The sequence below is a fragment of the Panthera uncia genome (assembly GCF_023721935.1).
Source record: "Panthera uncia isolate 11264 chromosome A3 unlocalized genomic scaffold, Puncia_PCG_1.0 HiC_scaffold_11, whole genome shotgun sequence".
Lineage (NCBI taxonomy): Eukaryota > Metazoa > Chordata > Mammalia > Carnivora > Felidae > Panthera > Panthera uncia.
The window spans coordinates 39,025,898-39,053,584 of NW_026057578.1; the positions used below are offsets into that span (position 1 = coordinate 39,025,898).

The 27,687-nt window shown below is 34.8% G+C and overlaps 1 protein-coding gene and 1 long non-coding RNA gene across 2 annotated transcripts in view; both read left to right on the forward strand.

Moving 5' to 3' along the window:
* MACROD2 (mono-ADP ribosylhydrolase 2) overlaps window positions 1-27,687 on the forward strand; it is a 2,036,271-nt gene that overhangs the window by 395,578 nt on the left and 1,613,006 nt on the right. The gene's annotated exons all lie outside the window — the stretch shown is intronic.
* LOC125936162 (uncharacterized) lies at window positions 578-2,438 on the forward strand. The gene is made up of 2 exons (XR_007461948.1): window positions 578-922; window positions 2,151-2,438. It is a non-coding gene; the product is annotated as an uncharacterized LOC125936162 (long non-coding RNA).

The window sequence follows — 27,687 nt, forward strand, 5'->3', positions numbered from 1 at the left end:
TGCCTCAGAACGTGACTTTTTGTGGAAAAGGTTAATCTAGCTTATTATTGGTGTAATTAGAAGCTCTTGAAAACAGAGGTTCACAGTTTCTGTGTGAAGTTCTGCTTTAATTATGCAGTGAGAGCACACCTAAATACAGAGAGTGCTCATATTTAGGAGGGGTAGCCACCATTACGTGGTGTTAACACTAGCTCTATACTTACATGCTTGTTGTTTTTATTATTCATTTTCCTTAGACAATAATATTGTTTGTACATGTGGGTAATTTTTATTTAATATATATTAAAGTAAATGACTATGCATTTGTTCACAAGAACGTCCCTGTGTTTAAAACAATGATCATTTTATAATTTTGATATAGAGCAGGAGTTTGCAGATGAAATTATTTACTTGCGATTGTATAGACCTTGATAATGGGGGTATATTGTATTACATCTATACAGTGTAGGGTATATTATATTACTGAATGTTTAACACTAATTGTACTTTTTCCAACTTCCTTAGAGTTTAAAGAATTGATTTCTTTGCATGTTTCACAGCTTCTACTATTCTAAAAACTTCAACAGATCAAAAAAAAAATTAACTAGTTTCCTTATCACAAAAAGCTTCAGCACAATTGACCTGCTGACCTTAATTCCCAGGAAACTGTCACATTATTTCTTTACCCCTTTGTCTAACTTAACAATGTGACCCAAAATACTGCAGAGCTTTAAAGTTTCTCAGCATTGTAAGGTCAAGCTTTGGTCACCATAGTTACAGTTTAGATCTGCAGGTCAGAGGTCAAATAGATTAATGATGTCAGACACATCTTTAAATGGTTCTAACACTACTTCACCATGAGGTAAACAGCTGAGCATATTTGATATGACAAAGGCATTCTTCAATCTTGCTAATAAGATCTTTTTAGACATCTGATAGAAAGGTATTTTCTTTAAGAACTTGCAGTATAGGGCTGTGGAGTAGGCGGTGATAGTTGGTTATTAGATTTATATCATCAGATGGAGATTAAAAAATAAAACATGTTAAATATTTCATATTACGCTTTTCTGCACATTTTCTGTGTTTTTTTTTCTCTATATACCTATGTGTCATCAATCTAATTGATCATCTATTTTTTTAAAAATAGGTATCCTCAATTCCCTATTCACTTGTGGTTAGCCATGAAAATGGATAGAAAACACAAGCTTTCCGATTAGGTGTATATACTTTTTTTGTGTGAATGTAGTTTTGTGGTATTTTTTTTCCTGATTTGGGAAGTATGCATTTAAAATAGTTATATTTGTTTAGGAAAGTGTATTTTTTAGAAGCTTTACATTAGAGATCAAGTAAATTCTCCATCTGTGTTTTATATCTAAATATTTTTTTGTGTGTCCCCAGCGTCTCTATTTACAGATCTTGGGATGCTGTATTCAATTTTTTTTGTGGTTGTTCCAAGAGGAAATTGTTCTCTCCATTTTAAATCAGAAAGGGAGAGGGGGAAAAAAAGAAAAAAAAAACACTATTAAAGTGAACACTACTTCTAAAAATTTTAAATGTTACTTTTTTATAAATAACTCTGTAAATAACAATTTCAAATAAAAAAATCACAGAAACATGATGATGAAGCAAAAATATTAAGTGAGATGAGATTAAAATTATTATTAAAATATATTTTAGTGAATTAAAACATCACCAGATTGTAACTTAAAAATGTGAATTATACTATACTTTTTAAAAATCTTTAACAGTGTGGAATTTTGTAGCCAGTAGACAGAAATATATTTAAGCAACATGCTTAGGTTAAATTAAACCTTAAAAGATGCTTTATCTTGGAAGGTTTTGTTTCCCATGTGTATTTTGTGCAGCTGTAAGATTTTAAGCTTTCTGGAGCATTTGCTCTTGATCTCATGCTATAAAGGTAGACAAAGGAGAAAATTAGGAGGTTTGGTGGCTGGGAGGTGTTAATATGGAATCTAATAGCGAAAAAAGAGGGGGTTGTAGCTTTTCTAGGTGAAATGGAGATTGGCAACTGGGGGGAGGAAATAAGTCTTGGTGTCTGAGAAGAGCTGCTAGTGCAGTAGCTTGTGAGTTTCAGATGAGAAGCTAACTTTGTGAATGAAGGGATTGTCTTCTGTTTTGCTTTAAATTCAAAGAAAATTGTTTTTGTGTAGATATCATGGAAACCAACTACTCAGCAAAGACATTAATTGCTGACCTGTTTGGCAGCACTTACGGATATCAGTTCAACAAGCTGACGGAGTATTCTGTTTAGTCATTATGCCAGGAGAATGACAAATCAACATTTAACTACCTTTTGAAGAAGCCAAATCATTAAAACACTGGTTTTGTATAAAACTGTTGAAATGCAAAAAAAAAAAGGTGGGGGGGGAGGGCTTATTCAACATGGAGAAAAATTTTAAGAGATTATAAGTCAAATAAAATATCAGGTTGAGTTCTGACCTTCAGAATCTGAAAATATCATTCTATTTCTGTAAAACTTGAGGTGAACCTTGCTTTTAGATTTCTTGCTCCTGATACTCATGGATAAACCTACCAATACTTAATGTCTTAATATTTGTTTATCAAAACAGTGGAATTTGGCATATTATATTTTATTTAGTCTTCTTTTTTGAAGTAACTCATTTCTTATTTACTTCCTATGCCTTTTTATTTATTTTAACTTAGTTTACACATTTACATTCTAGCTTGTGTCCTGGTCAGAATTGTACATGTTTTTCTACTGTAGCAGCTCAGCAGGGTTTACCCATCCTTGTGCACATTAAAATCACCTAAGCACAATGCCCAGGCCCACCCAAGACCAGCTGAAATAGCATAGTGGAAGGAATGCATGCTTTAGAGCCAGACTTCCCTCAGCTCTGACTCTGCCACTTAGTAGCTGTATGCTGTTGGGCAAACTACCTAACCTCTCTTTGTTTCTTTATAAGAGAGAAAAATAATAATATTTAACTTGAAGGATTTTGTGAGGATTCTATAAAATATTACTATAACTTCTGGCTTCATCTGTGGTATCTAGGAAACATTCCATAAAGCATAATAATAAGTGCTAATAATGAATAGCACTCTCTGTAATGAGCTTCTATGGGACTTCGAACAAGTCATTTAACCTTTTTAGGCCCATTTCTTTATTTATGGAATGTGGATACCACACTGACCATCTCAAAAGTACTTCTGAGAGTCAAATTATAGATGTCTGTGAAAGGGCTTTGAAGATAGAGAACTATGTAGTAATGTAAGATACAGCTTTTATTCCAATAGCTAAGGCTGGTAGTTCCAGGCTCAAAGAAAACACTATGAAAATTTGAAACTATTTGTGTGAGGCATCCGATACTTCATTTATCATTTTCTTAGAAGGTTCCCTGGAATGCTCTAATGAGTTGCAGATTACACCATGGCTCCTGTGTCATTGAATACTTGGAGTGATGATATCTATGAAGAAGAATATTTTCACCACCTTGTCCTGTCACTGTTTGGCATTTGTCTTACTGCTCTCCATCACATAGAGTTAGTAAAGACTTGGAGATTTTCCTTGGCATTTTCCAGCTCTGTGTATCCCTCTTGGCTACAAAGACCACTTCTTTAGGAAAGATAAATTGCCTTGAAGTCATTCCTTCCCTCCTTTCTGAACTCATCTTGTTATTTTTACCTGAGGGTCTTTGAAGCCCAAAAGAGAGTTAAAATGCCAACCAAGTTGGATTTGACTAGAGTTGTACACCCCTTAGCATTTTGCTTTACTCAGTTCGTATTTTTTTGCCCTTAGCATGTTCTTTTATATTTATAGACTTTTTTTTTGGCAATGAATATAGCTTTATTGTTTTATTAACTCACTTTTCCATTGGTCTGTGTCATATATTAAGTGCTATATCAAATATTGCTACAGCTTAGTAATTACCTTCAAGTCTATTAACCAACAGCTCTGTAACTGACCCAAAGTCAGGGCTCTAAGTGATTAAATTTTCTTATTTTCCAGTAGTGTTGCACATCAGTTCATGATGTGCATTTACAGAGTACAGGCTGTATGACAACTGTTGCTACAATAAAATAGTTTTGTGTACATTTCATATTTTACATACTATATGTGGCAGTGGTTCTCAAACTTAGCATGCATCAGAATTTCCTGGTAGGCTTATTGAAACACAGATTGCTGGACCCCATTTCTAGAGCTTCCTGTTCAGTAGCTCTTGCATGGGGCCTGAGAATTTGCATTTCTAATAAGTTTCCAGACCTTGCTGCTGCTGCTGCTGTTCTGGGGACTACAACATAGGAACCACGGATGTAGTGATCCCCTCCTGGAGTAGGGCACGCTTTCCCACCTGCAAGGGGTCCTGGCTATGGTGATTCCCAGGCCCTGTTTGTCAATTGCTCTCATCTGATGGGAGCTGCCTCTCTCAAGGCTACATCCCCCACTATACCTACTCCTCACATAAAATGATAGGTCAATGCAGGGATTACAAAAACAGTCCTTGCCTCAGGTCAGGGGAATTGAAGGGCCATCCCAGCTCCAGAGCTCCTGTGGGATTGGCTGAGTCCTTTGTTGCAATTATATCACAGCCCAATTTTTCTCTTTGCCTAATGTTGCTTCCTTTCCTCTCAAGAGCATGCTCTGATTAACCTTTATCTAAAAGTCTGTGTCCACAGACTCCGGCCTGCAGAAGTAGATAATAAAATAATATTGTATTTCTAAGTACATATCTGACAGTAATTAAATATCCCAACTCATTCTTGTGTAGGAGCATAAGGAAATTTGTTGTGGCTTATTGGGTGATTCATGAGGCTATAGCCATCTATTCACCATTAGAATCACCTAGAAGGGTAGTACCAAAATTTTTTATTCTCTGATTGAGGTTATATTAGTTCTCCTTAACTATTTTATTGCCTTTCCCTTAGCATGTCAGGTCTTCTCAGGCAAATTTGGTCGGTGTCTTCCTTTCTGTTCATCTGCATTCTAGTTGCACAGGTTTTCCCATTATTGCCATTTTTCATCTCTATATTTGCTCCATTTCATCTACAACAAATGTTTTTCAATAAGCTCTTGAAATTTCATATCTTTCATAAAGTGGACTGTCGTTCTTCAGTGGGTTATAAGTAGTATAACTCTCCCTTTCCAAATGCACCCTAAACCCACCAGATGTGCTTCTCTCCAAGCACTTTGACTAGTAATAATGACTAGCCCTAATGTTTCATATGTGATCAGCACTCATTTAAGCACTTTAGAAATATTAACTCTCTTAATCCTCATGGTACCCTGTGAAGAAGCTACTATGTTCCTATTTTAGAGTAGCAGAAACCAAGGCATGGAGAGGTTAAGTAACTTTCTAGAATTATGTAAGGGAGAAGCAGTGGTGCCACAATTTAAATCCAGGAAGGCTGGTTCCAGAACTTGTGCTCTTCACTTGTGCAGCATGCTACAAATATTTACACCTTTTGTATTACCAGTTGGCATTTATGTTATGCTTTTTTTCAAGTTGACATAATTTTTAACAGCTTTATTGAGATGTAATTCACATACTATAAAATTCACCCATGTGAGTGTATAACTTAATGGGTATTCATATATTACAATATTAATTTAAAAAAAATTGTAAAATAAAACATAAAATTAGCCATGTAACCATTTTTCCAGTTTTGTTGAGATATAATTACATAGAATATTATGTAAGTTTAAAGTGTAGAACATCATGATTTAAGAAATGTATATATTGTGAAATAATTGCCACAATAAATTTAGTTAACATCCATCACCCCACCTAGTTGCAATTTTTTTTTCTTATGATTTTTAAGATGTAGACTTGTAGCAATTTTCAAATCTGTAATACAGTAGTGTTAATTATAGTCACCATGCTGTACATTATATCCCCAATCATGTAATTCCATGAACTACGTAGGTTTTTGAAGCTCTGGCTTTGATGAAAATGGTCATCAATTTTCTTTTTTTTTAATTTTTTTTTTTAACGTTTATTTTTGAGACAGAGAGAGACAAAGCATGAATGGGGGAGGGTCAGAGAGAGGGAGACACAGAATCTGAAACAGGCTCCAGGCTCTGAGCTGTCAGCACAAAGCCCGACGCGGGGATCGAATTCACAGACTGCGAGATCATGACCTGAGCCGAAGTCAGCCGCTTAACCGACTGAGCCACCCAGGCGCCCCAATCAATTTTCTAAAATTAAGTTCTGGTGATAAAAAGGATAATATTTGTTTCGGCACCATGTATACTATAACGGGATTGATCCTGAAAAGGTTAACATGGCTTCTTGTCAAGGGTGACCCTCAAATTTGTTAGGTATTCTGTGTTTTGTCAGGAGGCTGCAGCCTTAGGATTTCCCAAACTTCATTCAGTCTTGAACCATTTTCAGATTTTTTGCTGTAACTGAGTAATCATGTATTATTATTTAGTGCCTTGTTTTGTTATGTTGCTTTACATTTTTTTTTTTTTTAATGTTTATTCTTGAGAGAGAGAGAGAAAGGGAGACAGAGACAGAAAATGAGCTGCGGAGGGGCAGAGAGGGAGACACAGAATCCGAAGTAGACTCCAGGCTCTGAGCTGTCAGCACAGAACCCAATGTGGGGCTCGAACTCAGGAGCCATGAGATCATGACCTGAGCCGAAGTTGTAAGCTAAACTGACTGGGCCACCCAGACACCTCTGTTATGTTGCTTTAAAAGAACCCTAAATTTAAAAGGAATATTGGCATATATGTAGTAAAAGAAAAAACAATGCGTTTCACATAAATACGTAACTACTACTAAAAAACAAAACAAAACAAAACAAAAAACCTGTACCTATGTTTGCTATTTAAAATCATTTCAAAAAACACTGTAAACAAAGACACCACACTCTCAGGGACACTGCTCCAAGTTGAAAGAGGAATTTGAAGCACCCTTTGAAAGGATACATTTATAGGAAAAGTTTGGGGAACAGGGAACCCACAAAATTTTCTCTAAATCTGGGATTAAGAATGTATTTGGGGAACAGGGAACCCACAAAATTTTCTCTAAATCTGGGATTAAGAATGTGTTAGTGCTTTTTATATTTAAGAATGAAAGTACATACCAGTGAAGGGACCACCATAGAAACCCATATATATTTCCTACACTTCCTCGTTTGTTTGGAAGCTGCCTCAAACTGAAGTCTTCTAGCAGGAACTTGGAACTTAACCACTTTTTTCTAACTGCACGACCAGCACAGTGCTAAGTAAATAGTAAACTCTCCATAAAGATTTGTTTAAAACACAAAAACACAGGCAAAAAATGTGCCTTTTGTTCCTTTATACACACAGAACTTGTGAAGAAAATGATATTCATAGTTTGGAAATGTTTGGATTTTGATTTTTGTCTTTGCTATCAATTTGCCTTAGGCACTTGAGCTCGACTTCAAGAGATTGGCCATTTGTTAAATGAGAGGACTGATAGTGCTAGCCATTCATTCCAAAGATGGAAAGACTATTTAAAAGTTCTAAAATAACATAAGATGGGGTTTAAAAATCAGTTTTCCTGATTCATTGTCACAGTTCATTTAAATATAAGGTTCACCAAATATTATAACTTGTAAATTAGGAAATTATTATTGGTTAGAGAAATGGTGGTGACTCTATCTTTTCTAAATACTTGAAAATTTTTATGTATCAGCTACACAGATGGATCCTTCAATTAAGTTGACTATGTGACAGAGGGGGACAAAAAGAGGCTATTATTGGAAATAAAAAACAACTTTTTATTAAGTTCAACTTTTATCTATTAAAGTAATAATCCAAAATTATGGCCTCCAGCCCCTTCTTTATTTCTTATGTGTATATTTAATAGAAAAATTTAATGACGTATTTCCATTAAATATTTTATCATGGTTTTAAAATTTAACATATTACCAACCTTTGGAAATATAGATATAAATCTCTTGTAATTTTCAGATTTTATTCTATTAGCTATTTCTTTCTTTAAAAAATTTTTTTTGGGGGGCACCTGGGTGGCTCAGTCGGTTAAGCATCCGACTTCGGCTCAGGTCATGATCTGACGGTCTGTGAGTTCGAGCCCCGCGTCGGGCTCTGTGCTGACAGCTCAGAGCATGGAGCCTGTTTCAGATTCTCTGTCTCCCTCTCTCTCTGACCCTCCCCCGTTCATGCTGTCTCTCCCTGTCTCAAAAATAAATAAACGTCAAAAAATTAAAAAAAAAATAAAAAAAAATATATATATTTTTTAACGTTTATTTATTTTTAGACAGAGAGAGACAGAGCATGAACGGGGGAGGGGCAGAGAGAGGGAGACACAGAACCAGAAGCAGGCTCCAGGCTCTGAGCCATCAGCCCAGAGCCCGACGCGGGGCTCGAACTCACAGAAATTGAGATGTGACCTGAGCTGAAGTCAGACGCTTAACAGACTGAGCCACCCAGGCGCCCCTAGCTATTTCTTTCTTAAACTTTAGTGATTTAAATGCTTTATTTACTCTTTTGTTTATGCTTCTTGGAAGCCTACTCTTAAAATAAAAGAAGGCTTAGAATGCCAAAATACGCTGGTAAATTAACAAAAAAAAAAGTCCATTGTATTTCTCACATTATTTAGCACCAGTGAGTGTAGTCTAATTGATACTTCTAGGATTCAAATTCATAAAAATCAGAGATTTTAAGTCAGTGATATTTTATTAGAGAAGAAAGCCACTGAAATTGAATATTTGATTGTCAGGGAACAAAAAAGAACTGCTTATCATTTGAAATTATTAGTCTAGAGCTTTCTTTTACTTTAAAAAATGTTTTTGAGACAACTATATGGAAAATCAAGGCTTTTAACATTTTATAATAGGTATCAGCTGTAATTGGCTGTAGTTAGTACCAGGAAATGAAGTGAGCTAAAGTTATGGTAATATAAACACAAATGTTTTATTTCCATCTGAAAGAAGAAAGGTTTTTGATGTCTCCCGGTGTGGATATTTATTGGAGGAAAGTCCACTGCCAGGCTGCATTCCCCTGCAGTTGATTTTTAAATATGGTGCTAAACAGGAAATATCATGAACGATGTGACCATCTGTCAAGTGTGAATGGAGTCAGAGCAAGTGGACAGAATCTGCGCAAAGCAAGGCAAATGCATTGGAGTACAGTTTGAAGAATTTTAAACTCATGAAGCTGTGAACCTAGGGTGTATAATGTTTATTTCACATACTTGTGGTTCTTGTGTAACTGTGTTCATTGTAGCTCTTGTCACAACTGTGGTAATTTTCACTAAGTAAATTTAAATAACATCTCGTTCCGTTTTCAGATGTGCTTTAGAATATCTGGAACCTTTTAGGAGTTTTCTTTTGAAATCCTTAGGAGTTTTTTCCTAGCCAAAAAACCAGTTTTCACAGTAATTATAAATTGGGAATGCAGGTAAGAAAGAGGAAGGAAGAAACACAAAAGGGTGCTTTATGTAATCCCACTCCTCTGCTCTGTTCAAAGGTGTCAAAAAGAAATCAGGGATTGTTAAAACTCATACTGAGGGATTTTAGAAGGCATCATATTGGTGACAAGTTACAATGAAAACTTTTCATTATAAATGCTCTCAGCTAACAGTATGACATCTCATCTTGGTAATCAGTGGAGAAAAAGTTCTTTCTGGCAAAGTAAAGTGTATTCTAAAGTAATTTTTTTTTGAGATGGAAATGTAGAGTAATCATTTAAGTAGAGCTTTAGGAGTAAAATGATACATCTATCACTTAGTTATACATGTCATATACATTTTTATTGAAATGTAGATGGCTATACCTTTATCAAATTACAGTTTTATTATTTCATTGCTGTTTACATTAACTTCCATTAACTCTGTTGTGATTCATAGTTTAAAAAGGGCCACAGAAATTACTTTCATCATTTCACAATTTTAAAATAAGTATCAACATAAGGCTATCCTGTTCCTTTAATGGATCAGTTTAATCCTTAGTAATGTAACCCTTTAAAGTCTACATGTCATAGATAGCATTTTTACTTGAAGAAAGTAAACATAAAAGAACTTTAAAGTTTTTAGTATCTGTTTCCTTTACTGATTTTAATGGACTTCCAAAACAATCAAGGGCAGTGGGTGGCCTATTTCTGGCAGAGCCAATTTTTAAGTGCATGTATTTCTTTTTCGATGTTGACTTCTTACCTGGAGCATATGTGCTCTCTTTTATTTTATTTATTTATTTTTTATTTTTTTTAAATTTTTTTTAATGTTTATTTATTTTTGAGACAGAGAAATGTGCTCTCTTTTAATTATATTTGTCAAATCAGCTTATTGAAATGCCAAGTAATGGGATGTTGCTTTTCAGCAATCAATTTGAAAATCTGCCCTTTACCAATTTCAAATGATTAAAAAAAAACACACATGTTCATGCTTAGATACACACTGCATATATGAAAGGAGTTATAAAGATGTGTGGATCTTGTAGTAATGATTGTATTACCTGCATATTATTGAAATTAACACATTACTTCATGTCTATTTATTGAAGGCCTTCTCACACATTGCTAGAACAGCTTATTTTTGTTGGGCTACTACTAATAGGTCCTTTGCTAAATGCATTCAATTCCATATATTATTTAGTCTTCACCATAATCCTAAGGTGTGTATTGTTTGTCTCCATTTGCTGAGAACATGAAGACAAACATAACAGCTTACTCAAGGACATACTCCTAGAAAGTGTTAGCTTAATGATTGTAATTTCCATCTATCTTTAGATAGAGCCATGATGAATAGTAGCCTGCTATGAAATCTATCTTGTAGAATTCATAGTTTCATGAAATACTTCTGTGCCAATGATGGCTTTATTGCCATTGAATTCTGCTATACTCATCCTTCCAAATTTGTCTTTCTTTTCTTTGGTGCCTTTTCGTAGTCTCCTTTGTATTAAATGCAGGAGAGAGGCCAAGGCCAGCAATGGTGGCTCTGGTTGATAATCACCAAGATGGTCTGGAGCAAAAACAGAGTTGAGGATAGAAACCAGGGAGGCACCAGTGATCTGATCAAGTTTGTGCTTTGGGGGAATGAATATGACAGCAGATAAACTCTGAGGAAGAGAATATAGCAGTAAATTGCCACTCCAATTCAAACATAGTTTTTTAGGATTCTTCTGCCAACAGTGACTTGAGAAGACAATCCTTGAGAAGTCCGTGACAATTCTCTCAGTGATTCTTAGCTCTGCCTTTTGTTTATGGCTTCATCATTTACATCATCATCTTTCCCTGAAACCATTTTTATTGCCTTCTAGCACTATCTTTTGGAAAAGTGAATTCTCCAAGTTTGTTAACCACTCTATCAACTAGAACTTCCAGTGAAGAAAATATTATTATATCTGTTTTACGTAGGAAAACAAGACAGAATAGTCAATTTCTTAAAAAGTAACATAGCTAGAAAGAAGCAGCAGAAACAAGATACGGAAGTGAGTGACCATAAGCCTAGGACTCTTTCTGTTAAAGTACAGTTGCCCTTTAATGAGGTTAAGGTTTTTTTTTTCCTCAGAAGAAAAAAGTAGTAGAAGATATTATTATAAGTACTAATAGACTAATATGATCAACTTCTAAATCCCCTGCAGATATTCATTAGGATATTGCAACAAAGTGGATTTTTCTGGTAATAGTTGTTGTCTTAAATGCCAGCTACTTTTGATTTTAAGTATATTTGGTGGAGATCTTATAAAAGTATATGTCATACTTCTCCATTTGTTTAACAACAAATGGGTAACCATTTGTTGATGACTTTGTGATAACATGAAGATCATTTACTACACTTTGATTTTTCCTTAAGGGCTGTTTGCTTGTTTATTAGATAGTTCTGGATGGTTATGCTGCCTGAGTCCTTACATATGCTTTTTGTAATTGGTCAGCCACTGTTCTTTATGTAAAATTGCCATTCTTTTTTTTTAAAAAATATTTTTAACACAGGTATAATTAACAGTGTTATATTAATTTTGGTTGTACAATATAATGATTCAACAATTTTATATATTACTCAGCGCTCATCTCCTTAAGTGTGCTCTTAATCCCCTTCACCTGTTTCACCCATCCCCCCATCCTCCTGCCCTGGTAACCAATAGTTTGTTCTCTGTATTTAAGAGTCTGTTTTTTGTTTGTTTGTTTCTTTCTTTCTTTCTTTCTTTCCACATATGAATGGTATCATGTGGTATTTGTCTTTCTCTAACTGATTTATTTCACTTAGCATTATACTCTCTAGCTCCATCCGTGTTGTTGCAAATAGCAAGATTTTATTTTATTTTTTTAATTACTAATATTCCATTGTGTATATATATATATATATATATATATGCCATATCTTCTTTATCCATTAATCTATGGATGGACACTTGAGTTGCTTCCATATCTTGGCTATTATAAGTAGTACTGCAATAAACATATGGGTGCATTTATCTTTTCAAATTAGTGTTTTTGTATTCTTTGGGTAAATACCTAGTAGTGGAATTACAGGATCATATCGCAATTCTATTTTATTTTTATTTTTATTTTAAGAGGGAGAGGGCACAGGTGAATGAGGGACAGAGGGAGAGGGGGAGAGAGAGAGAGAGATTGAGAGAGAGAGAGAGAGAGAGAAAGAGAGAAGCGGGGCTTACCTGAAGAGGGGCTTGAGCTCATCCAATGTGAGACTTGAACTCACTATCTGAGATCATGACCTGAGATGCTTAATGACTGAGCCACCCAGGTGCCCATCTATTTTTATTTTTTGAGGAACCTCCATATTTTCTTTCACAGTGGCTATATCAGCTTGCATTATCACCAACAATGCATGATGATTCCTTTTTCCCCACATTCTCTCTGATACTTTTTGTTTCTTGTGTTTTTAATTTTAGCCATTCTGACAGGTGGGAGGTGATATTGTGGTTTTGATTTGCACTGATGCTGAGTGATATTGAGCATCTTTTCATGTGTCTGTTGACCATCTGTATGGTCTTTTTTGGAGAAATGTCTGTTCATATCTGCCCATTTTTAATTGGATTATCTGTTTTTTGGGTATTAAGTTGAATATCTGCTTTATATATTTTGGATATTAACCCCTTATTGGATATATCATTTGCAGATATCATCTCCCATTTGGTGGGTTGTCTTTTTGTTTTATTGATGGTTTTCCTTGGTGTGCAAAAGCTTCTTGTTTTAGTGTAGTCCCAATAGTTTAATTTTGCTTTTGTTTCCCTTGCCAAAGGAGACATATCTAGAAAAATGTTTCCATGGCTGATGTCAAAGAGATTACTGCCTATATTTTCTTCTAGGAATTTTATGGTCTTAGGTCTCACATTTAGGTACTTAATCCACTTTGTGTTTATTTTTGTGTATGGTGTAAGAAAGTGGTCCAGTTTCATTCTTTTTCATCTCTAGTTTTCCTAGAACCCTTTGTTGAAGAGACCTTTTTCCTAATATATATTCTTGCCTCCTTTGTCGTATATTAGTTGACCATAATCATAGGTTTACTTCTGGGTTCTCTATTCTGTTCCATTGATCTATGTGTCTGTTTTTGTGCTAGTCCCGTACTGTTTTGATTACAATAACACTGAACTGCTGGGTGCTCTCCCTGCATTGTCCTCTGAGAGGCTTTTGTTGTTGGTGGTGGAGAGGCTGCTGTCAGACCAGATGTCTGCTCCCAGTCGGTCTGTTGGGGTTGCAGTGACCCTGAACTACCAGGTTCTGTCTTTGTGCTGCCCCCTGTGAAGTTTTTGTTGGTGGCATGGCCAGCAGTCAGATCAGATGTCTGCCCCAAGCCCACTGCTAGGGCTGCTGTGGAACTGGTATGTGTGGTTATCTTTCTCTCTTTGCAAGGTAAGAGTCATTTTGGAGTGGAGCTGGCCAACTGTCGGAGCTGCTTGCATAAGGAGATGCTTGTGGTGGCTTTGAATGGACTCCTGCCAAGGTTAGGTTGAATGGAGCAGTCAGCAGGAGAATGTGGGGGCAGGGCATGAGGTGTTAGCAAGCTAGGTGGCCAGTGTTCATGCTAGTTCTGGCAGTTGCCTGGGTATCTTGGCTGGAGGTGGGGAGAGAAATGGCACCAGCTCTTATTTTTGGAGAAGTCTCCTAAAGATCCCTGCCCCTCCTGCGCACATTCTGGTGCTAGTAAATAAATCTCCTTCCCTTATACCCCAGGGACTTTGCAAACTGCTGCTTCCATGCTGTATCTCCTTGAGGCTGTTGGTTATGCTGTCTCTTTAAGGGTGAGGACTGTTTCCTGTTGTCCTCTGGGTCTTTCAGAGCCAAGCCCTGAAAGTTTTTAACGTTGATTTTTAAAGTTCCTGGTGCTGAGTCCCACTGATTGTAAAAACTCATGAAATTAAGACCCTCTGGTTTTCAAAACCATGTGTTATGGGGATTTGTCTTTCCAGTGCAGTCCCCCATGTGTGGGGTGCTTCGTGTGGGGTCTCTTCCTCTCCCTTCTCCGTACGCATTGTGTTCCTCTCATTTGTGGTTAGTCTTGCAAGTTAGTTTGGTTCTTGACCATGCCTCCACCTTTCCTACCATTTTCAATGTGACCTCCTCTCTCTGGTTAACTGTAGAGAGTTTGTTCTGGCAGTCTTTGGATTGTTTTCTGGGTTATACTGATGTGGGGGTTATCTAGGTGTTTCCATGAGACAAGGAACTGTCTTATATCCCGCCATCTTCCCTGGAAGTCTAATACTGCCATTCTTTAGCAGCTACTGTCTCACTTCTCATTTGCTGTTCCTAGTTAGCATAACATTGGGAAATATTGTGGCTCAAAGAACTATAGCTTTAGCAAAAATACATAGTCTATGGATGAGGGAAGACCTGAGTAACTCCTTTATGAATACATGTTAGGATATGGGCTTCTGTAAATACAAGCACTGTGGAGGAGCTGCTTTTGACCTTTTGGTTTGTTGGCTGGGTTCTAAATAATTAAAATTGCAAGAAAACTCATCTGTGTGTAAATGAAGTGCCCCTGAACCTTTTTTTTTTAGGCCTGGATCCCCCCCTTGCCTGCTCTGCCCCATCATTAGGACAGGCCAATAACTTGAAACAAGTAGGGACAAATCTATGCTATCAAAAAACAATGTGCTTTGAGGAACTTTTAGTTTATTCGGTGGATTTTCAGTGGCATTTGGATTAGATTGGCAACTTCCCTGCTGATGAAAGTATGATGTTAGAAATGGGCTAAGATTGTCAGAACATTATGTTTAGCCACCATCAGGCCTGTGTCTTTTATACTTAACATGTTGAGAAGCAGTAGACAGATTAGCAGCCTCATTTTGGGGGAAGTAACTGATAGTATCTTCTTCTCAGGAAACCATGGATTTGTTTTATTGTCATTTTTTTCTCTTCCTTTCTTTAATTGAAGTGAAATTCACATAACATACAACTCATTTCAAAGTGTACAATTTAGTAGCATTTAGTGCAATTTAAGTGTTGTTCAACAACCACCTCTAGTTTCAAAAGTTTTCATCATCTCCAGAAAAACACCCCATACCTATTTAAGTGTTCACTCTCTATCTTCTCCTCTCCATATCCCCTGGCTACCATTATCTGGTTTTTGTTGCTCTGTATTTACCTATTCTGGATATTTTATATAAATGAATCATACAATATGTGACATTTGTGTCTTTCTTCTTTCACTTAGTATAAAGTTTTTGAGGCTCATTCAAGTTGTGGCATATATCAGTGCTTCACTCCTCTTTATGGCTGAATAATAGTCATATATATCACAATTTGTGTATTTGTTGATAGGTGGTTAGGTTGTTTCTACCTTTTGGCTATTATAAATAAGGTTGCTATAAATATTTGTGTACAAGTTTCTTTGTGGACATGTGTTTTATTTTTTATGGATATATATCTAGGATGTAATTCCTGTGTCATATGGTAATTTTTTTTTAACTTTTAAAGGCTTTTGTATTAGGTCAAAAGTGGCCTCACAGAATGTGTTATGAAGTGTTCCCTCCTATCTTCTGAAAGAGTTTGAGAGAATTTGTGTTAAATCTTTAAATATTGGTAAAATTCACCAGTGAAATCCCGTCTGGTTCTATATTTTTGTTTGGAGGTTTTTGATTACTGATTTAATCTCTTTGCATTTGATTCTCTTTATTCATAGCAGTTATTTTTATAAAGTCACTGAAAACACTGAATTAGAGAATATTGAGCCATTGCTTTTAGTGGAAGTACAGGATTAGGTTTCTGGGAGCTTCTGGTCACAAATTTTTGTCAACCAATCACTACATAACTTTGTTTTATGTGTGTATCTCTCCCTTTTTTTTTTTTTTTTTTGTACATCTCTTTAAGGACACCTATTTAATATTTAATTTTTACACATAATTAGTTATATACATTATTTTCTTTTGATAATAAAATATTAACCAATAGAATTTAACATTTTCTGGTCCTTTAATATTACTATAATTTATTTAGCTTTTAGCCTCAGAACAATGCTTTCCACTATAGTTTTTGTTATTGGTTGTCATCTTACAAATCCACAAATTTAGATGCTTTTCCATCTGTCCATAGCTTCATCACATACTCTAAATGTTACTTTAGCACTTGCTGGAGTGCGCTGACAAAGACTGACAAATATTTTTTTTTTACCTTTGTCTGGATGTACTGTATTATTGATTCATTAACATTGAACTCATAGCCACCAGACTGTGTAACTGATGCCTGAACACCAGTTTTCTCCAAAAGGCACGTCACAGCTTATTGGTCTTTAGGAATATTAGCCTGCACTTTAGCACCATGTTTGGACTATTTTAAACAGTGGAACCCTACCAAAAAGCAAACGCGCGTGCACACACACACACACACACACACACACACACTGTAATTGTAATTAAGTGGACCAAAAATGATACTGAGTATGAGAGCTTGAACAAGAAGGCAGTTTTTTCTTTTTTTTTTCTTTTTTTTTTTTTTGACCTCAACTGGGAATGCACATATTAGACAACTGGAATTTTTTGCTGGCCTACACATGTGCATAAATGACTATGAAAACTCTGGTGAATGTTCATGTAGGGGTTACAAATAAATTTCAGTGAGCATGTGAATTTGCAATAGGGAATCCATGAATAAACAGGTTTAACTATTTAAGAAAAATCTTTTTCTCTTCTTTTCTCCCCTCCTTCTTGTGGGATTTTCATGATGCATATGTTGATATGCTTGATGGTTTGTTGTTCTTTCAGTTGTTTGGATTTCTTCATTTTGAAAAAAAAATGTTTTTTCCTTTCTGCTCCTCAGATTGGGTAATTTCAATTGCTTTACCTTCAAGTTCACTGGTTCTTTCTTCTGCCTGACAAAACCACTATTGAACCCTTTTAGGAATTTTTTTAATTTCAGTTACTGTGCGTTTTCAGCTCCATAATTTCTATTTGATTCCTTATTTATTTATTTATTTATTTATATTTTATTTTATTATTTTTTTTAAATATGAAATTTATTGTCAAATTGGCTTCCACACAACACCCAGTGTTCATCCCAACAGGTGCCCTCCTCAATACCCATCATCTACCCCCCCTCCCTCCCAACCCCCATCAACCTTCAGATTGTTCTCAGTTTTCAAGAATCTCTTATGGTTTGGCTCCCTCCCTATGTAACTTTTTTTTTTCTTCCCCTACCCCATGGTCTTCTGTTAAGTCTCTCAGGATCCACATAAGAGTGAAAACATATGGTGTCTGTTTTTCTCTATATGACTTATTTCACTTAGCATAACACTCTTCCAGTTCCATCCACATTGCTACACAAGGCCATATTTCATTCTTTCTCATTGCTGTGTAGTATTCCATTGAGTATATAAACCACAATTTCTTTATCCATTCATCAGTTGATGGACATTTAGGCTCTTTCCATAATCTGGCTATTGCTGAAAGTGCTGCTAGAAACATTGGGGTACAAGTGCCCCTATGCATCAGCATGCCTGTATCCCTTGGGTAAATTCCTAGCAGTGCTATTGCTGGGTCATAGGATAGATCTATTTTTAATTTTTTGAGGAACCTCCACACTGTTTTCCAGAGTGGCTGCACCAGTTTGCATTCCCACCAACAGTGCAAGAGGGTTCCCGTTTCTCCACATCCTCTTTAGCATCTATAGTCTCCTGATTTGTTCATTTTGGCCACTCTGACTGGCGTGAGGTGATATCTGAGTGTGGTTTTGATTTGTATTTCCCTGATGAGGAGCGACGTTGAACATCTTTTCATGTGCCTGTTGGCCATCTGGATGTCTTCTTTAGAGAAGTGTCTATTCATGTTTTCTGCCCATTTCTTCACTGGGTTATTTGTTTTTCGGGTGTGGAGTTTGGTGAGCTCTTTATAGATTTTGGATACTAGCCCTTTGTCCGATATGTCATTTGCAAATATCTTTTCCCATTCCGTTGGTTGCCTTTTAGTTTTGTTGGTTGTTTCCTTTGCTGTGCAGAAGCTTTTTATCTTCATAAGGTCCCAGTAATTCATTTTTGCTTTTAATTCCCTTGCCTTTGGGGATGTGTCGAGTAAGAGATTGCTACGGCTGAGGTCAGAGAGGTCTTTTCCTGCTTTCTCCTCTAGGGTTTTGATGTTTTCCTGTCTCACATTCAGGTCCTTTATCCATTTTGAGTTTATTTTTGTGAATGGTGTGAGAAAGTGGTCTAGTTTCAACCTTCTGCATGTTGCTGTCCAGTTCTCCCAGCACCATTTGTTAAAGAGACTGTCTTTATTCCATTGGATATTCTTTCCTGCTTTGTCAAAGATTAGTTGGCCATATGTTTGTGGGTCCAATTCTGGAGTCTCTATTCTATTCCATTGGTCTATGTGTCTGTTTTTGTGCCAATACCATGCTGTCTTGATGATGACAGCTTTGTAGTAGAGGCTAAAGTCTGGGATTGTGATGCCTCCTGCTTTGGTCTTCTTCTTCAATATTACTTTGGCTATTCGGGGTCTTTTGTGGTTCCATACACATTTTAGGATTTCTTGTTCTAGCTTCGAGAAGAATGCTGGTGCAATTTTGATTGGGATTGCATTGAATATAGTATTGACATTTTAACAATATTTATTCTTCCAATCCATGAGCACAGAATCTTTTTCCATTTCTTTATATCTTCTTTTTTAATTTCTGTATTTATTGATGTTCCCTACTTGTTCATACCTTATTCTCCTGATTTCCTTTTGTTCTTTGTTCATGGTTTCCTGCAGCTTCCTAAGCTTAAGACAGCAATTAAGTCTTTGTATAGTTAAGTCCAATGACTGGGCTTCCTTTAGGAATGGTTTCAGTTGTTTTTTTGTTTGTTTGTTTGTTTTTTTCCTGTAAACAAACCATACTTTCCTATTGTTTTGCATATTTTGTAATTTTTTTGTGGAGAATTGAATATTTTGAATATTGTAATATGGTAACTTAGAAGTCAGATTCTTTTCCCTCCCTAGGGATTTTTTGTTTTGTTACTTGATGAAGTCTGAGGTCATCCATTTGTTTAGTGGATTTTCTATTCCCCTCGCCCCTCAACTGTATTCTTTTTAATGTGTAGTCACTGAGTATGTGTTGCATGTTTAGCTAGTGATCTTACAGAGAATTCCTTGAAAGCCTGGATACAAAAAGGAAAGGTAAAAAATAGTTCTCTGTCTCTAAATTTTTTTGCTATCTAGGAAGCTGCTTTAGCCCAATAAGTTTGGAACAATGGCCAGCTTCTGTGATGGTCCCTCACTGACAGACAAATCAAAATACACAACCCCAGTTTTATTGGACAATGTGCTTATTTCCTGACACGAGTAAGTTGCACCAAGAATACTATGTGATCTCCCCATGGCTTCTTGCCGTGGGGCTGGGAACTGGAGGATGATAGCTGCTATGTGAAACACCAAATTTGAGAAAATTTATCAGCAACTTTACCACTTTTTCATTCAGCCTCCCCTGGATTCCTCTAGACTTCAGAGTGTTCCTCTAGACTTCAGAGTACTGAAATAGTTTATTCTGACAGTTCTTGACACTTCAACAATTGTTTCAACAATAAATAGATAGACTCATTCCTGGAGCATCCTACTTTGCCTCATTTGTGATGTTACTTTGGTCCAAATTTTAATTTCTTTTTAATAGATTTTTATAGATGAATTTAATGTGTTGTTTTAAGTCAGTTGGAATTTCATAGTAAGTAGCTAATCATTTAATAGGAGAGGTGAATTAAAATGGGAAAATGCACATAAAACAAAACATTTGTTATCATTATGTTTTTTTTTTATTTTATGGAGCCTCCTTAACTATTCTTCATAAATAGTATAAATTAAATGACATCTGGAGTTTTCTCATTTATGGAACAACAGTTTCAGGTTTTAGAGTTCTAAAACTTGATAGACTTGGTAGTTTGAATTTACGGAAGGAAGTGGGAAAAAATGTGCAGACACAGGAATATTATGTGATTTACAGAGGAAGCTATAGTTTGGGAGGCTTTCTTGTGTATGTATCATTGATATGATGATGGTACAGGCATACCTATTTTCCTAAATTAACTATACATTAAAATAATTGAATAAATATTTAAGAAATGTTTCCAAATAATAAATGACCCGTGATTAAAACTTAAATGGCTCATTTTTAAAGCTAAGTCCAAATTTGCTTTTCTATATTCCTATATAAAACATTGTTAGATAAACTCAGCACATGATTAAAACTCATTAATATATCTATTCTTTAGTAATGAATTTAGAAATCCATTGATTACACAATAGGCATTCAATTACTGTTTCATGATGAGGAAGACAAGAAGAAAAGATTTTTTCTTGTCTGTGAAGCTATTGTTTTACAGAATTACAATATGATTAAATAAGTGAAATCTGGAGAGGAAATTACTTCTTTATGTAATCTAAAGTATGGTGAATAAGGAGCTTTTTAAGTAACTATTTTTGGCACTAAAGTCAGGAAAACTTTTGGCAGTCGAGGCCAGTTTGAAAAAAGATAAATGGAAATATCTGTATTAAAATCTGATTGAAATCTGTAGTTTTCAAATCAAAACATTCTTTTGAAGCTTAAAGACATTTTCTGCCTTAGAAATGTGACTTTTCTTTTTTTCCTCAGTAAAAGTAAACCTTCCTAATACTTCTTTAATTTTTTTTTAAATTTAAATTCTCTTTCCATAGGAAGCATTTTTTATATTTTATTAACACCACACAAAACCAAATTAGACTTTCTAATGCAGTCCCAAATAGAAACTTAGATACCTTCAGTTAGATAATAGGACTGGATATATTTAGTTTTACATATTTCAAAATTGTACAAATACAAATAGAAATATTTCCTTCCTCCTTTTGTTCTTCCCCTCCTCCCCCTCCCTCCTTCTTTCCTTCCTTCTTCTCTCTCTCTCTCTCTCTCCTTCCTCTTTTCTTTCTTTTTTTTCTTAAAGTATGATAGAATGTGGCTTGCATGTATAAATGTATAGAATTAGATTATTTTCTGAAACCTTGTGTAATTTCAGAAGATTACTCTAACTCATTTATGTAGATCAGAAACTGGTTCCTTTGGGAGAGCTTTTAGTATTATAAGCCACTGAAATATCATTTAATATGCTGAAGTTGGACCTTTCCTTGTAAAACATAAGAATTGATACCTAATACCAAAATCTATAAATTAAGATCAGGAGAATTGTTTAAGCAGTTTTAGTATAATTATGTAATACATTTCTAGTTATCAGAAATATTTATGATTTTACCTTCAGTTAAATATTAGACCAAGATATGTCTTCATTTTGTCATAATATTATAAAAATGGCTTGATTATTTGACATAAAAATAATTTTACTGGAAAAATTATTTAACTCATTTCTGAGGAAAAAAATAGCATAAAGTGATTTCTTTGCGCTGCAGTCTTGGCATTTTATGAAGTTTGTTGGTAGTAATGATGATGGTGAGAGTGATGACAGTGATGGTAATAATGATGCAGCCATCTCAACGCCGTATCTGTGATTTGAACACATTAAAAATTTTTAAATGTATGATCCCTTATTGTTGATACATCTTTATTCTTATGCTATAATTTACAGATATGACTTTTTAAAGTCACAATGAGGCATTATTGTCAAATTAGAATGCTAACCTTGGAAAGCTTATGCATTTTGGTAAATGAAAATAAGTATTTCAAATTTTGCTAATTCTCTGTTCAATCTAGGATTAAGCTATATTAGGGCTGATGAGTAAAATTTAAATTTGGAAATTAGGGGCACGTGGGTGGTTCAGTCAGTTGAGGGTACGACTCTTGTTTTTGGCTCAGGTCATGATCCCAGGGTTGTGGGATGGAGCCCTATGTCAGGCTTTGCACTAAGCATGGAGTCTACTTAAGATTCTCTCTCTTTCTCCCTCTCTTTGTGTCTCTCTCTGTCTCTCTCCCCTTCTACCCATCTCCCTCACTCACACACTCTCTCCAAAATAATAAAATATAAAGTAAAAAGTTTAGAAACTATATTGGCTTTTACAAAGAGGAAATACTTTATAAAATTAAAAACAGTGAACCAATTTAAAATATTATTCTAATTTGCAAACACATCTCATGAGAGTGGCCATTTTGTACCTGTAATTTAATAATAATTCCAGTAAAAGCATAGTATATATTTGTTGTTAAGATAGGTATACATTAATGTCAGACAAAAGGGTGGGAAGATAATTTTGTAGTTGAAAAATAAATCCATTTGTAAAGTTTAATGCTCAGTAAAATTTCATATTTGTATTTGAAAGAAATGGCTAGAAAATAAATGTCTTTTTATTGTTAATAATAACTGGATTTTTGCCACCTTAGTGATACAAATTGGAGTAAAACATTGATGGCTTTTCCATTATCTATTGATATGGATCATATATATAATAGGTTCCTTTGATTATTTAAAAATTTTTTTTAATATTTACTTTTGAGAGAGAGAGAGAGAGAGAGCAAGAGCAAGCGAGCATGAACAGGGGAGGGGGAGAGAGAAAGGGAGACACAGAATCCAAAGCAGGCTCCTGGCTCTGAGCTGTCAGCACACAGCCTGATGCGGGGCTCAAACTTACTAGCCATGAGATCATGACCTGAGCCAAAGTCAGAAGCTTAACCAACTGAACCACTCTGATTATTTCTTAAAGGGAATGTCTCTGTTGGAAGACTCATTCTTAGATTTTTTTCTTTTTACAATTATTCACTATATGTTACAGAAAACTCTGAGTATAACATGTTTTCATTAGGAACATTTTAAGCTATTTGGAATGAACTGAACCTGGGAAATACTTGAGTTTACTTGAACTCATTTTATCAGGGAAGGCACAATTATTTATTAGGCGGGGAAGTGACATAGTGAATTTGGTTATGTACTCTGCCAAGAATCAGAATTTCAGAGTGCTCATTCTATCTTCATTATAGTGTTTGATGGCTTTACACCTAGCCACATGTGGTTGAGTATTAAAATATGGCTAGTAAAAATTTACTGAAAGTGTAAATTACATACAAGATAACAAATATTTAAGAAAAAAGAGAATATAGTCTATCTCTTTAACAATTTATTATATTGATTTTATATTGAATTGATAATATTTTGGTTACGTTAGATTAAATAAAATACTAAATTAGTTTCATTTGCTTTTTTTTATTTAATGTGACCATTAGAAAATTTACAATTTCATATGTGGCTAGCTAGCATTTATGGCTTGCATTATACCTCTTTTGGACAACATTGCCTTAGATAATCTCTTAATTTCTAGGTTGCAGTATTCTCACTCGATCAGTGAAGGAATTAGACTAAAATGATCTTTAAGACCTTTTGTAGCTTCAATGTTCAATTTTTTCTCCTGTAGTTTACTTAGGTTGCTACCTCTCTTTCCAAAATATTTTCATTACACCCAGCTATATTTTACCTTGGAAGACAAAGCAATATAGTGCCCCAAGTACATAGATTAGTTTAAAAATTAAGTAGAAAGGAAATCTGTAATTATAGATCTCAGACTTAATCACTAGTTCCAACACTTACTAAGTGAATAACTGGTAGAATTACATCTCTAAGTTTCAATTTCTAGACTTAGTAGCCTCTCAGAATTGTAGGCATAAAATAAGGATATACAGTGTGTGTGAATGCCCTCTGCAGCTCTGTAAAAATGTGAGATATTTGAGGTGGAGCTATAGTTTTGTCCTAAGTATATTTAATGTATCACACTACTTCCCCGTACCAATCTGCAGGGAATACAGATTTTTTTTTTCTACCTAGACAGCTTTACCCCTTGCCTATTTGTACTATCCATTCTCAACTTTTATCCTCCCCAGCTCTGCAGTCCTTTAGCTGTACTCTCTGGGTCCTGATAGAATTTTGTCTTGGGTTTCTTATTTTGATGGCAATTTGGATGCACATCTCTTGTGACCCATGTGTGGATTTGTGCCTGCCTCCAGACCCATGCAGTGTAGCTCTTCTGTAGCTAATCTCAGCCCTGTACTCTCCAGGCTAGGACTATGGTATCTATGAATTTCTAGGACACTAAAGAAGGCTCACTGACAGGTTGAATCCAAACTCCCTTTAGGTGAAATAACACGGATTTGAGATCTGAGTATGTGTTCATTTTTCAAAGAGCAAGTTTTTTTAGATCAGAGAAAGTGGAGAGGTAGAAGACAGAGGTTATCATTAACAACATGGAGTACTTTCCAGTTTGAAATCTTGTTAGGAGAGCTGATTAAATAAAAGATATGGTCTGAGATAGAATACGTATGAAACACATTCAGTTCACAAGGCTAGGAAATTTGTGAGTGAGCAAGTTAACATGTATGTTGAAACCATGTCTGATATATGCAGTCCATGTATTTGGGGAAGGAATGGAGGAAAGGCAAACTGAACTGAATGTCAGGAGTCAGTAACCTAGCATGCAGGTCCCTTATGCTAGAACTCTAATGAATTTTACAGACTTCTTTTCACCTTCTCTCCTTAGCTATGCCAAGGGCCAGAATTGAATATAGACTGTGTTCCTCAGTATAGTTCTCCTTTTCTCTTCTTTACACATTTTATTGCCTTATTTCTTCTGCCTTGAATCTTTTTCCTCCCCTGGCTGCAAGCCCTATCATATTTGGTCATCAACACTCATCTGTGCAAAGCCTTGCTTCCATCCTTCTCTTTATCCACCTTTTCTTTCCTACCAATAGAGAAGTAAGTCTTCTTCTTAATTCCTGATGTGAATATAATTTATTAATTTTATACTCATATCTTAGCATTTTACTTCTGTCTATCTATCAGGGGAGTTGTTACAAATTGTCTATGTTTGTGTCCCTTCAAATTTTATATGCTGAGGGTTTTGATATTAGGGTAGGGTAGGTCTCATAGAATGTATTAGGAAGTATTCCCTCTTCTTCAACTTTCTGCAGGAGTATTGTAGAATTGATATGTGCTGTTTAAATGTTTGGTGGAATTCACCAGTGAAGACATCTGCGTCTAGAGTGAGGTGTGTGTGTGTGTGTGTGTGTGTGTGTGTGTGTGTATTTGTTGGAAAGCTTTTAACTTTGTAATTTTAAAATTTTTAAATTTAATTTCTATACTATCTATAGGGCTATTCAGGTTCTTTATTTATTTGTTGGGGTTTTTTTTTTTTGGAAGAATTTTTGGTAGTTTGAGTTTTTCAATTAATTTGTCCATTTCATCTGTATTGTCAAATTTATTGGCATGAAGGTGTTCATGATATTTCCTTATTATCCTCTTAATATATGTATAATCTGTGATAGTATCACTTTGCTCAGTCCTGATTTGTTAATGTTTGTTCTATTGTTTTTCTCCTCATCACTGCCTAGAGATTTATCAATTGAATTCATCTTAAAGAAGCAGATTTTGATTTCACTGATTTTTGTGTTTTTTTCCTGTTTTTTATTTTATTTTATTTTATTTTATTTTATTTTATTCTATTTTATTGATTTCCATTCTGATATTTGTTATCCATTTTCTTTGGCTTACCCTGTGTTTCATGTAGTCTTATTTTTTTGGTTTCTTAATATGGAAAGTAATGATTTGAAACCTTCCTTCTTTATTGGTATAGGTATTTAGGGTTATAAATAATAATAATAATAATAATAATAATAATAATAGAATAGTATTATTCTATTATTCATTGAGAGAATGGTGTTATAATCACTGGCTGTGATTGAAGTTTTGTGTATTTATCCTTACAGTTCTATCAGTGTTTGCTTCATGTATTTTGAATCTTTGTTATTAAGTGTGTTAATGTTTAAGATCATTATGTTTTCTTGATGATGTGATCTTTTTATCATTATGGAAAGACCCATCCCCCATAAACTCTCAGTTTATTCTCAGTCATTTTCTTTTTTGTTTCATTCCTTTTGCTCTGTTTCATTCAGAATAGTTTCTGTGCTATATTTTCAAGTTTACCATATTTCTTTCTATTTTATCCTTATCTTTAATCACATGTACTGTATTATTTTAATCTTGTATATTTCTCAGCACCAGAAATTTGATTTTTAAAAATCTTAGGTCTTAATATATTCAACATATTGAATATAATTATAATGGTTCTTAATACACTTGTCTACTAGTTTTGTCATCTGTGTAATTTCTAAGTCTTTCAATTGATTGATTTTTTCTCCTCTTTATAGTTGCATTTTATGTGTGTGTGTGTGTGTGTGTGTGTGTGTGTATCTTTGCATGCATTATAATTGTTGATTTGATCACAAATATTGTGAAATTTTGGTACTGAATATTTTTATATTCTGTCAATATCTTGAATTTTATTCTGGAATGTATTGAAGTTACTTGATAATAGTTTGACTCTTTTGGGGTTTGCTTTTAAGTTTTTTGAGGCAGGACCAGAGAAGACTTTCTTCTAGGACCAATTTTTTCCACTATTGAGTTTAGCATCCTTTGGTACTCCACCTGATGTACTATAAATCATGAGATTCTTCATTAATGGCTAATTGGAACATAAACTTTTCTCAGACATGCATGAGTACTGGAAATTATTCCTCTCAGGTAGTTCCATCATATGCATGTGCTGCAGCTGAAAATAGAGCTATTATCTGTAGATCTTGTAGCTTTTCTGTATGATTTTTTTCTTTTAATAATCTGCTAGTGAACTATAGCTCCCTTGGCTTTTTGGGTACTGTATTCCATTTTTTCAACTCAGTAAGACTGCTTGAATCCATCTTTGGTAACTTTCTCTATTGTTGCCACATTAAAAATATTTTTAGGCAGTTAGCTAGGGTAATCCTAGGGCTCATTTAATTTGCTTTTCTCCTTTCAGGGAACACTGTTCTATACTGTTTTATGTCCTATGCCCAGAAATTATTGTGTAATGTATTTGGTCTAATATTTTTAGTTGCTTCAGACTAGAAGGTATGTCTGGCCTCTGTTATTTTATCTTGTCCTGCAGAAGTGATTTTACTATGTTTAAAATATATTATGATTAATAATGATCGATGATAATAATATCTATTAATACTTGTAATGCTGAAGGTCAATCTCCTCTGGTGTGTTAGTGTCATACATTTTGTCATAGGATATTATTGTGATGATACAGACTGTATTCATATAGGTCTATACAGACCAAATGATTTGGCTGAATTGACCAATTTAAACCCTTATTAATTGCATCAAAAATTAATTTTTCTACTCTTTCTTCAAATCAATGAATCACTTTATTGAGTTAACTAAATTGATCAGATTTCTGAGTATAAGTATAATCTAGTTTTATTATTTCTGCCAAGAGATAGATAGAGATGGTAGAGACTCTACATTTTCTACTCTAGTAGAAAATAAACTAAGCTGTGAATAGCAGGACTCCAGTTGATGTGTCAGTGATTAAAAATAA